This window comes from Hyla sarda, chromosome 1, assembly GCF_029499605.1.
Source record: "Hyla sarda isolate aHylSar1 chromosome 1, aHylSar1.hap1, whole genome shotgun sequence".
Lineage (NCBI taxonomy): Eukaryota > Metazoa > Chordata > Amphibia > Anura > Hylidae > Hyla > Hyla sarda.
In genome coordinates, this window is record NC_079189.1 from 229,939,567 (window position 1) to 229,952,877 (window position 13,311).

The 13,311-nt window shown below is 44.9% G+C and overlaps 1 long non-coding RNA gene across 1 annotated transcript in view; it reads left to right on the top strand.

The window, feature by feature from the left end:
* LOC130304600 (uncharacterized) overlaps positions 1 to 10,823 on the top strand; it is a 47,398-nt gene extending 36,575 nt beyond the window's left edge. Inside the window, exon 3 of the long non-coding RNA XR_008854348.1 lies at positions 10,572 to 10,823. This is a non-coding gene — a long non-coding RNA (uncharacterized LOC130304600). The remainder of the gene's footprint in view (positions 1 to 10,571) is intronic.
* The last annotated feature ends 2,488 nt before the right edge of the window (positions 10,824 to 13,311 follow it).

Genomic DNA, 13,311 nt, shown 5'->3' on the forward strand with positions numbered 1-13,311 from the left:
AGAAAAGCCATCACGGATTTTTTGATGATACAAGCAGATAGGAGTACTCCCCTGTGTAACTTCAATGTGAACGAGTGGCAGCTCCTACGTGACACCTGCCGTTTGCTGAGGCCCTTTGAGGAAGTCACATTTTTTGTTAGTCGCTCGAATTACGCCATGAACGACGTAATTCCACTCCTACATTTACTCAAAAAAATGATTGAAACCATGGCTGGTCACGGCAATGGAGACGTTGCGCCTACATCAGAAGGCTACATGAGTCCTGTGGGGGATGAACTGGAGGAGGATGATGAGGGGCAGAGCGGAGCACAGTTTATGGTGGATGAGATGGCCGGTGTTTCTGGTCATTGGAAAGGAGAGGAGGAGCAGGAGCTGGAGGGTTATTACAAGGGAGGTGAGACAGAGGACCCAGACACACCGTGGCAATATGCAGTGGAGATGAAGGCAGGTAGTCCCAGCGAGTCACTGTCACAAATGGCACGATGCATGCTGAGTTGCTTGCATAGTGACCCCCGAATTGTCAAAATTTGTCAGCGCGATGATTTCCTGGATCTCCACCTTATTAGACCCTCGCTACCGGCTCAGAATGGGGGCCTTTTTTACACCCACTGAGAGGGATGACAAACTGACCTACGTCAGGGAGCTTCTACGTAGTCGGTTGGCCGATGCCTATCGGCCACATGGTCTATCCACTCGCAGGTCTGACTCGGGGGGCCCTCTGCGCTTACCTTCCACTGCCACGGCTGCTGGGGAGGGGTGGCAGGAGCAGTACCGGCTCAATCAGCAGCAGTCGCTGATGAGTAGCTTCCTTGAGCCGCATAGTGAAGCTACTCATCAGCAGCAGGTGGACATGGAGCAGGACCTGAACCAGCAGGTCGTGGCTTACCTCGACATGACCCTGCCAACAACCGTTGAAGATCCGAAGGACTTCTGGGCAGCCAAACTCGATTTATGGCCACAACTAGCGGAGTTTGCCCTGGAAAAGCTGTCCTGCCCGGCCAGTAGTGTGCCATCAGAATGGGTGTTTAGTGCGGCCGGGGCCATAGTCACCCCAAGGCAAACTCGTCTGTCCACTAAAAATGTGGAGAGACTGACGTTTGTCAAGATGAATCAGGGATGGATCAGCCAGGATTTCCAGCCACCAATGACAGATGGGTCTGAGTAGATTGACCATGCTCCTACAACAAAATTTTCTCTATTGTGGTTGGTTATGAAACCCTCTGGGACAGACCTGGGCATTGTACGGCCCACTTGCCACATACGGTCCTTTGATTGGCTCTGACCGGCTCGCGCTGTTAGGCAACTATGCTGCCTAATCTGGGGGACAACTATGCTCCTAATCTGGGGGACATCTATGCTGCCTAATCTGGGGGACATCTATGCTGCCTAATCTGGGTGACATCTATGCTGCCTAATCTGGGGGACAACTATGCTCCTTATCTGGGGGACAATTATGCTCCTAATCTGGGGGACAACTATGCTGCCTAATCTGGGGGACATCTATGCTGCCTAATCTGGGTGACATCTATGCTGCCTAATCTGGGGGACATCTATGCTGCCTAATCTGGGTGACATCTATGCTGCCTAATCTGGGGGACAACTATGCTCCTTATCTGGGGGACAATTATGCTCCTAATCTGGGGGACAACTAACCTCCTAATCTGGTGGACATCTATGCTGCCTAATCTGGGGGACAAGTATGCTCCTAATCTGGGGGACATCTATGCTGCCTACTCTGGGGGACAAGTATGCTCCTAATCTGGGGGACATCTATGCTGCCTAATCTGGGCGACAACTATGCTCCTAATCTGGGGGACATCTATGCTGCCTAATCTGGGAGACATCTAGGCTGCTTAATCTGGGTGACATTTTTGCTGCCTAATCTGGGGGACATCTATGCTACCTAATCTGGGGGACAAGTATGCTCCTAATCCGGGGGACATCTATGCTGCCTACTCTGGGGGACAAGTATGCTCCTAATCTGGGGGACATCTATGCTGCCTAATCTGGGGGACAACTATGCTCCTTATCTGGGGGACAACTATGCTCCTAATCTGGGGGACATGTATGCTGCCTAATCTGGGTGACATCTATGCTGCCAAATCTGGGGGACAACTATGCTCCTACTATGGGGAAAACTGATGCTTCTGGCCTTGGGCCTATAATTTTTTGAAGTTTAGCAGTAGCTAAATACATGCTTAATGCAAATGTAAACATTGATCTTTAAATGTAAGTGGTTATGAAAACCTCTTGGGTACTGCAAATGCATGATCCAGACTCATTCTGTGTCTTTCAGGAACTACTTGCCTCCTTGGTGCCTCTGGCCTTGGGCCTTAAATTTTTGGATGTTTAGCAGTAGCTAAATACATGCTTAATGCAAATTTCAACAATGATCGTTAAATTCTCGGCGCTCTGCCAGGGCCTTCTCCTACCCCGCCTGGGCCGATCCGAGGACCTCACTAACCAACTCACTAACTAATCCAATCGCTTATAGCGGCGGGCGGTGTGTACAAAGGGTAGGGACTTAATAAACGCCAGCTTATGACCCTCACTTACTGGTAATTCCTAGTTTTAAGGTTAAATAATTGCAATCCCAGATCCCTATCACGAACTGGTTTCAGCGTGCAACATGCACCTGTCCTTGAAAGATAGAGACACGCTAATCCGTTCAGTGGAGCGCTAGTGCGGCCCAGGACATCTGAGGCCATAACACACCTGTTATTGCTTGATCTCGCAATTGATCAGGCAAGGTAAGGGGTTATTAAAGCCTCTTGGGTACTGCTGAGGCCTACTCCTGACTGCTCCTGGTGCAATGTATGGGGTAATTAAACACTCTTGGGTAGTGTTATTGTTAAATTTACTGATCATTTTATCAGTAATAAAATAGAATTTTGCAGAATGCTAACCATTACACAACGGAACGCTTGTTGCGTGTGATTTTTTTAATGAAAAAAATATATATTTCTATATGGAGAGGGATTAACTCTGCTTAATTATTTTTGGCGATTAGAATCCTTTTGTGATCTGATCTTTTGGAGACAGATGCGCTTACACACATGTAATAATTTTTTTAACCAAATTTCAAACATTGTGTGGTTTATTATTTTTGAGAAGAATGTCTTTTGGCGGTCCACCATCCTGCGTTATAGAGTCTTCTGAACTGCTGTATATGCGCTTGTTTTAAAAAACAGGTATTTTGTCAGACAATTTCAATAAAATTTTGCGTTTTTTTGGGGTGGATTGTGAAGCCCGGGTGTGTACTCGTGCATCAGCCAACTCCAGGCTGTGTCTTTCAGGCAATTTATAGGTTCCTGATGCCGCAGAGTTTGGGCCTGGGTCTGGGAATTTAACATTTTTGGATTGCGGGTGCTACCAAAAAAGACAGACACACCCTAATTCGTTCAGTGGAGCGCACCTGCGGCCCCGGACATCTGAGGGCATAACACACCTGTTATTGCTCGATCTCAGGAGAAGGGGGGTTCATCATCGGGAGAAGAGAGTTGCAGGTTGCCCTTGAGTCAGCAAGGCGGTAGCACGGTTGGCAGTCAGTGTGGTGTGGCAGTAGTGGAAATTCTGAAGCCAAACGTGCCCGGGGGAGACCACCTGCTTCGCGGCAGCTTACCTTTCCGGGAGTTAGTGGGTTACCAGCATCGGTCGATGAAAGATAGAGACACGCTAATCCGTTCAGTGGAGCGCGCCAGCGGCCCCGGAAATCTGAGGGCATAACACACCTGGTATTGCTCGATCTCGCAATTGATCGTGCAAAGGTAGGGGGTTATTAAAGCCTCTTGGGTACTTCTGAGGCCTACTCCTGACTGCTCCTGGTGTAATGTATGGGGTAATTAAACACTCTTGGGTAGTGTTTTTTTATTTATTTACTGATAATTTTATCGGTATTAAAATTGAATTTTCCAGAATGCTAATCGTTACACAACGGAACGCTTGTTACGTGTGATTTTTTAATGAAGAAAAAAAAATACGGACAGGGATTAACTCTGCTTCATCATTTTGGGCAAAAAAAGTCCTTTGGTGATCTGATCTTTTGGAGACAGATGCGCTTACACACATAATGAATTAATTTTTGTAAAAAAATGTCAAACATCGTGTGGTTTATTATTTTTGAGAAGAATGTCTTTGGGTGGTCCACCGTCCTGCATCATAGAGTCTTGTGAACTGTTGGATATGTGCTTGTTCTTACACAAAGGTATTTCTTTAACCTCTTAAGGACGCAGGGCGTATGGATACGCCCTGCATTCCGAGTCCTTAAGGACGCAGGGCGTATCCATACGCCCGTGGGAAATCCGGTCCCCACCGCTAGCCGGTTGGGGACCGGAGCCGGATGCCTGCTGAAATCATTCAGCAGGCATCCCGGCACATCGCCCAGGGGGGTCCTGAGACCCCCCCATGTCGGCGATCGGAGAAAATCGCATGTCAATTCAGACATGCGATTTTCTCCAATTCCGGGCTGATCGGGTCTCTGGTGACCCGATCACCCGGAAAATAGGGCTGATCGGAGTTGTCAGCAACAACCCCGATCAACCCAAAGGATTGGAGTGAGATCGCAAAGCTGCGATCTACTCCTATCCCCTGCCATTACTCAGAACGGAGTTCTGACCAATGGCAGCGCAGGACAGGGGGTTGCCATGGCAACCCCCCGTTCTGCCCGCCCCTGGATGTCAAGGGGCTCTGGAAAGAAGATGGAGGCCGTACCTGCAGGAGAAGATGCCTGGGGACCTGGGATCTGCGCTGGAGCCTGCAGGATCCTGATCAGGTAGGGAATCCACAGTGGGGGGGGGAATTGAAAGTGAAAGTAAATCGATCTTTACTGTGGCAACCACTAGGGGGGCCAAACTGCAACTCCCAGCATGCCCAGAGAGCCAAAGGCTGTCTGGGCATGCTGGGAGTTGTAGTTTTGCAACATCTGGAGGGTCACAGTTTGGAGACCACTGTTACAGGGGTGCCCAAACAGTAGCCCTCCAGATGTTGCCAAACTACAACTCTCAGCATGCCTAGACTGCCCAGGCATGCTGGGAGTTGTAGTTCTGTAACATCTGTCCCTTCAGATTTAGCAATTTTCATGACATTTTTGAAAATTGCTGCTCTACTTTGAAGCCCTCTAATTTTTTCAAAAAGCAAAAGTATGTCCATTTTATGATGCCAACATAAAGGAGACATATTGTATTTGTGAATAAAAATAACATTTATTTGGAATATCCATTTTCCTTACAAGTAGAGAGCTTCAAAGTTAGAAAAATGCAACATTTTCAAAATTTTAATGAAATTTTGGGATTTTTCACCAAAAAAGGATGCAAGTAACGCCGAAAATTTACCACCAAAATAAAGTAGAATATGTCACGAAAAAACAATCTCAGAATCAGAATATTCGGTAAAAGCGTTTTCGCGTTATTAATTTGTAAAGTGACGGTGGTCAGAATTGCAGGTGAAAAAGGGCTGTGTCCTTAAGGGGTTAAAAAATTTCTAAAATGTTGTTGTTTTTTGGAGGGGATTGTGAAGCCCGGGTGTGTACTGGTGCATCAGCCAACTCCATGCTGTGTCCTTCGGGCAATATATGGGCTCCTGATGCCGCAGAGGTGGGGCCTGGGTCTGGAAATTTCTAATTTTTGGATAGCGGGTGCTACCTATGAGAAATCTTTGTCAAAAATGTCCTATATTGTGTTGTTTTTTAGGGGGGGGGGGGGATTGTGAAGCCTTGGTGTGTAGTGTACTAGTGCATCAGCCAACTCGACGCTGTGCCATTCAGCCACTAAATGGTCTCCTCTTGCTGCCAACATGTCCACACTGTGTCATTCAGCCACTATATGGTGTCCTCATGCTGCCAACACCTCCACGCTGTGCCATTCAGCCACTATATGGTGTCCTCATGCTGCCAACACCTCCACGCTGTGCATTCAACCACTATATGGTGTCCTCATGTTGCCAACACCTCCATGCTGTGCCATTCAGCCACTATATGGTGTCCTCATGCTGCCAACACCTCCACGCTGTGCCATTCAGCCACTATATGGTGTCCTCATGCTGCCAACACCTCCACTCTGTGCCATTCATCCACTATATGGTGTCCTCATGCTGCCAACACCTGCCCGCTTTGCCATTCATCCACTATATGGTGTCCTCATGCTGCCAACACCTCCACGCTATGTCATTCAGTCACTATATGGTCACCTGACACTGATGCCACCACCAGGCTCTGTCATTGTGCTGCTGTGCGGCAGTGATTCTAAGAGCGATGCCGGTAATCAGCATGCTATTCTGAATAACAGTATTATTTCACTACCCCAGCACACTCCATATGCGTTTTAGGACACAGCAAAGTGTTCTATACCCCTATAGAGGCTGTATGTAGGCTAGAAATAGCCTTTTTTAATATCGATTCGCCGCAAACAAATTCGTATAGAAACAAACTTTTCGGGAAAATTCGGCGAATCGGCCGAATCAAATTTTTGAAAAGTTCGCTCATCTCTAATTATAAACTACAATTATTTATTTTATTTTTTATATGGCAGTAACAATATTTACAGTGCTGTACAGAGTTTGTCATCCCTGACCCATTTAGGGTTCACAATCTAAATTCTAAATTAATCTATCAGTATGTTTTGGCTGAGTGGTAGGAAACCAGAATACCTGGAGGAAACCCAGTGGGGACAATATAAAAAAAACTGTGCAAATGTTGACCCTAGTGCTTCAACAGTGCTAACCACTGAGCCTCCATAACTGTCTCTTTCTGACTTTTGGGATTATTTGGGATTTATATACATGCAACAGTTAATATACATATATATTGCTCCATTTTTGTTGAAATTCCTTTGTAATTAGAGCAGACATGACATTTTCCTTGATAAGACAAATACTGAAGTTAAAGGTCTGAACTGAGCAAAGAACATCCATTACATTCTAGGTCACAATTTAAGTTTGCATAACAGAGAATGGAATGGAGAAGATTATACAGTAATCTGCATAGAAAGTCTTCACAGTTTTACTTTTGCTCTCCTGTGAATATTCATCTTAAGTGGATTGCAGAACTGTAACGCTAGTAGCTGCTGAAGATAAGGATGAATACTTAATGTCTAGTTTCCCTGGTGATCTTGAGAATAATCCACGAAAGAGTGATTTGTATCAGCCAACAAATGTATTGGCTAATGTTGAATTGCCATGTCAACTAAAACTAAACCTAGCAGCACATTATATTAATAAAAAATACAAACATCAAGCACTGAAATATCTTTGAACTTTAGGTGTTTTGTATTCATTGCCACATTGTTATTCCTATCTTAGACATTTATGGCATATCTACAGGTTATTTCATAAGAGTTTAATAGATGCAGGTCCAACTGCTGAGAACTACATCTATCTCCAAAACTGGGGTATCCTAACTCCATCCCACCTGGAGAGAGGCCTCCTGCTGCTGCCTCTACTCAGGAAAGGAATAGACAGGTGGCTGGGAATTCAGAAACAGCTAAACTCCCTGTGTTTTCCTGTTGCTGTAACTCCCATAGAGGTGAAGAGCAGTTACATAAGCTGTGAACCTTAATGTACTATGTTGTTTATATATTTTAAATGCACTGACTAGTAGAAAAATCTACAGAATTTTAGAGCGCAGCAAGCCAAACTGTTTCCAGATGCCCGGCTATCTCTCTGTTAAGTCTTCATTTAGATCTGGCGGGTGGTGGCCAGGGGCGTAGCTTGAAACCACCAACCACCAAGTGCAAAAGTATCACCCTATTCAGCATGTCCCCCTCCCTCTTCATAGTGCTCCTCTCCTGAGCATGTCCAGATGCAGCCTTCTGCCCTGAGGATACCCTAGAGGAGAAGGGGTAGGGAGCGTTTCCTCTTCCTATCATCGGACAGGTGGCGGGGCCATCACATTTCTGGGACAGAGTTTAAAGCGTACCTGTCAGATCCAACAACATTTTTTTTTTTAAATATATCACTCAGTACCTAATCCTGACCATGTACATCGAATTTTTATGTGTCTAGCACCTTTATTTATTTTTTTATTATACTTTTAATTTAGCTCACTAGTCTGAATTCCTCTTAAAGTGAGGGGGCGTGGCCTCACTGTGCAGGTCTCCGCTCCCTCCCTGAGTATTCTGTCTGCTCACATCTCCCCTAGCATTAGCAAAACTACAACTCCCAGCATGTCCTCACTGACAGTAGCGGGACACAAGATGACAGTGGGAGGATTTTTCCTCCAGCTGTGCCCTCTGTGCTCACAGCTGTCAATCAAGGAAGTGTGTCCATGACATAGGTGATGACGCATGGACACAGCAGGACTAGTATGTGTCCAAGCAGGGAGGGGGGGGGGCAGTTGTTTAACTGGCTTTTTCAGTATGAAATACTGAAAATTTTCTAATGAAAGCAATTGCAAAACCTATTGGTTATACATGCTTTACAACATATCAAAAGTTTCTGTATCTGACAGTGCCCATTTAAGCAAGAGCGAGCGCATCCACCAGTCAGGAATTCCCAGGCATCCCTGGACCCTCCTCTTCTATCTCAGGTACTTATCCTTAGTAGTCCAGAGCTGCATTGATGGGTCTGTGTGACCAAGCAATGCAGCATATAGTTTAGTGGCAGGGAGGCCCTGTAGCATCTATAAATACGCCTCTAGTGGTGTCTTCTTTACCAGGGGGGACAGTGTCTGGGGGACCCCAGTTGTGGAGACAGATGTGTAGTGTCACGGTGTGATTACTATCATGCTTAGGTATGACACTGAGGAAATGTCACCTTGCGATGATAATGTACTTATGTATCTCTTTGTACAAAGGGTAAGCAATGCAATCATACTAATTTTAAAGGGGTATTCAGGTGGAAAACATTTTTTTAAATGAACTGGTGCCAGAAAGTTAAACTTAGTAAAATTATTAAATTACTTCACTTTAACCCCTTAACGACCATGGAGGTGTCATACCGGTCATACCGGCCAGCCCCCAGCTGATTCTTGTAGCTGGGGGCCGGCATTAATAGCTGACATTCGGCGATCACCATGGCCGGCTATAAACCCTTTAGATTGCCATTGTCAAAGCTGACAGCGGTGTCTAAATGTGCCTTTATTCCATCCCTGATGGTCCAGTGGTGTGGATCCCCCCCCCCCCCCGCAGCGCGATCGCGCGCCGGGGGGGGGGGGGGGTGGGTGGGGTTTGCTGGCTTTGTGGTGATCCACTGCTGAGGTCGCCTGAGGGCTTTCCTCATGTCCTGTGTCGGCTCCGGCTCTCAGAATGATAAAGCCTGGCAGGGCCAGGTTTTATCAATCGAGTGCAGAGCACACAGATCAATGTGGTTTTATACAACCACATTGATCTGTATGAGGAATCAAATTATTCCTCCTAAACGTGCCCTAAGGGGACTAAAAGTGTAAAAAAAAAAAGTTTAAAGAAAGTTTAAAAACACACATTTACCCCTTCCTTAATCACCCCCTTTTCCCAAATTCCATATAAAAATATATCAATATAATAAAAATAAACATATGTGGTATCATCGCGTGTGTAAATGTCCAAACTAAAGAAATATATTGTTAATTGAACTGCACGGTCAATGGTCTATGTTCAAAAGAAATCCAAAGTCCAAAATAGAGTATTTTTGGTAACTTTTTAGACCATAAAAAAAAGGAATAAAAAGCGATTAAAAAGTCTGATAAAAAAAAAATAATTCCGATTAAAACTTCAGATCACGGCGCAAAAAATGAGCACTCATACTAACCTGTATGTGGAAAAATAAAAAGTTATAGGGGTCAGAAGATGACAATTTTAAATGTATAAATTTTCGTGCATGTAGTTATGATTTTTTCCAAAAGTACGACAAAATCAAACCTAAATAAGTAGGGTATCATTTCAATTGTATGGACCTACAGAATAAAGATAATGTCTCATTTTTACAGAAAAATATACTGCGTTTTTTCTTCAATTTAGTTGCACAATGATTTCTTTTTCCCATTCCTATGTAGATTTTTGTGTAAAATGACTGATGTCATTACAAAGTAGAATTGGTGGCGCAAAAAATAAGCCCCATATGGATCTTTAGGTGCAAAATTTAAAGGGTTATGATTTTTAAAAGGTGGGGTGCAAAAACAGAAAAATCCCCATAGCAAACCTATTCTGCTCTGGACAGTTCTTGACACCGACAGAGGTGTTAGCAGAGAGCACTGTGGTCCGACAGAAAAGAAACTCAAAAAGAAAATAACTTCCTCTGTTGCATACAGCAGCTGATAAGTACTAGAAGGATTAAGATTTTAAATAGAAGTGATTTACAAATCTGTTTAACTTTCTGGCACCAGTTGATTTAAAAAAGATGTTTTCTACTGGAGTACCCCTTTAAAGCATTAATTATTGGTTAATGACATTTTTAAGGCTGTGGTCACACTGTGGGCTCTTGTTTGTTTGTCTTTCGTGTTTAACATACATTTTCTGTTTTAAATTGGTAACCTCCCCCCCCCCCATTTCTCATAATGCATTTAACAATTAAAACAAAAAAAGTTTTTTTTTTTTTAAAGCAACAAAAACACAGTTAGATCACAGCCTAAGACTATACATTTCTTTTCTGATCCCCTACCACAGTTGTTCTAACAGTGCCTGGTTCCCCTGCCCCCTGGTCCTCATGTCAACATGGAGTAAATGCCCTCTGATCATCACTGGCAGATAATCGCTGTGGCCTGTGATTGCCTGGGTTGACATTTCCTGAATGTCCTGATGGGGATCTGGAAGCAGTGAGCAGCAGGAGCCAGGGCATCAGCAGAATGGATGGAAGCAGAGGATGGGCCGGTTGACCATTCTTTATTATTTTTTTAAACCCTGTGACCTTTTTTAAGATTTTTTTTTTTTACAACCTCTAGGGTCTCTACAAGATAAAACTCTGTATACTGTATCTACTCGAGTATAAGCCGACCCGAGTATAAGCCGAGACCCCTAATTTCAACCCAAAATCCCAGGAAAAGTTATTGACTCGAGTATAAGCCTAGGGTGGGAAATACATCATCCCCCTGTCATCATCTAGACCCGTCATTAACATCCTCATCATCATCACCGCCTGTCATCATCCAGACCCTCATCATCATCACCTGTCATCATCCCCTTGTCATCATCCCACACATCCCCCATTCATCATCCCCTTGTCATCATCCCCACCCCCCTTCATCATCCCCTTGTCATCATCCCCACCCCCCTTCATCATCCCCTTGTCATCATCCCCACCCCCCTTCATCATCCCCTTGTAATCATCCCACACACCCCCCTTCATCATCCCCTTGTCATCATCCCCCCCCCCCTTCATCATCCCACACACACCCCCCCTTCATCATCCTCTTGTCATCATCCGCCCTCAGTGGTCTTCAACCTGCGGACCTCCAGAGGTTTCAAAACTACAACTCCCAGCAAGCCCGGGTAGCCATCGGCTGTCCGGGCTTGCTGGGAGTTGTAGTTTTGAAACCTCCGGAGGTCCGCAGGTTGAAGACCACTGCGGCCTTCGACATCATCCAGCCCCCTCTCACCCCCCTTTAGTTCTGTACAGTACTCACCTCCGCTCGGCGCTGGTCCGGTGCTGCAGGGCTGTCCGGAGAGGAGGTGGTCCGGTGGGATAGTGGTTCCGGGCTGCTATCTTCACGCTTCCAGCCCGGAATAGAGGCGTTGCCTTGACAATGACGCAGAAGTACGTTGGCAATGAACGTACCTCTGCGTCGTTGTCAAGGCAACGTGACTATTCTGGGGCCGGGCCCGAAGCGCTTAGAAGAGGCCTCCCCGGTGAAGATAGCAGCCCGGAACCACTATCCCACCGGACCACCTCCTCTCCGGACAGTCCTGCAGCACCGGACCAGCACCGAGCGGAGGTGAGTACTGTACAGAACTAAAGGGGGGTGAGAGGGGGCTGGATGATGTCGAAGGCCACAGTGGTCTTCAACCTGCAGACCTCAAGAGGTTTCAAAACTACAACTCCCAGCAAGCCCGGACAGCCGATGGCTGCCCGGGCTTGCTGGGAGTTGTAGTTTTGAAACCTCTGGAGGTCCGCAGGTTGAAGACCACTGCGGGTGGAGAGTTCACTCGAGTATAAGCCGAGGGGGGTGTTTTCAGCACGAAAATTCGTGCTGAAAAACTCGGCTTATACTCGAGTATATACGGTATATGTATTTAAAAACAAATGTAAAATACACATTCCAAATGATGAATAATTTGTCTATGGTAAATGTAATATTGTATCACACTGTATTTTGTAATTCTGTCATTTAAAAAAATGCTTTTTTGCATAAAGAAACTAATTCTAATTTTTAAATATAGATATTAACTGTTTAAATGATAAATATCTATTCTGGTGCGAGTACGTCCATTATTGCTTAATCATACTAACTGGGCTACATGCCATTTAGTGGTTTAGTCTGACAACCTTAATGTGCCAAAGCTAGAAAAGACTACACTGCTTGGCAGTTGGATAAGACTAACATAAAATTAATTTAGAAACTGTTTGTAGCAAACAATGCCACCTCAAAGAGGACCCGTGGCCAGTCCAAATATATGTCTGTTTTTTCATAAAATTTTGCAGTCTTGAGTGCCCTGATTCCCATGAGGTTTTGATGTTCTTGCTACACCCCTGATTTTGAGCACTGTCAGATGGACAGAAACTGTACTGCAAAATAGTTTTGAATGCTAGAGTAAAGGGTATCATTAGAAGCTCCATATTTACACCCCCTTAGCCTCATATTCACGTCTCCTTATGCCTTATATTTACAAGCCATTTTGCACTAAAGTTCTCTCCCATCTGACTATTGAGAGAAGAGTACAAACACTCCACCAAATAGCTAAGCTCCACTGGAATTATGGCACTCGAGAATCAATATCACTGAAATTAGGGCAATCGAGGGGAAAAAAAAGATATCTAAAAAAAAAAAGATATATAATTTTTTTTTTAAACTAGACTGACCAAACTAGACATCTAACAGCAGTTATGGTGGAATTAAAGGAAAACGGTCATCTGTTCACCCACACTAAACTCACTAGACTGGATTATAGTATAGGTGAACAGGAGCCCGATGAGAGATTAATGGGTTAAATGAATATCTGCAGCCTGGAGACCTGTCCCAGCGAAGATCTTCTTCCATCTTTAGTGAATTGCACGCTGGAGGTGGGCTCGCCGACTCAAAATGAATATTCATTGCTGTGGGTCATTTGAACGCTGCGCTGACTGAGCCCTTACATGACCTGCGGCAATGAATATTCATATTGAGCTGGGTATACAGATGACCGTTTTCCTTTAATGTATATCTAATGATTTGTTTTGTAACTCTTAATGGATACATGCTATGTCTAAGAG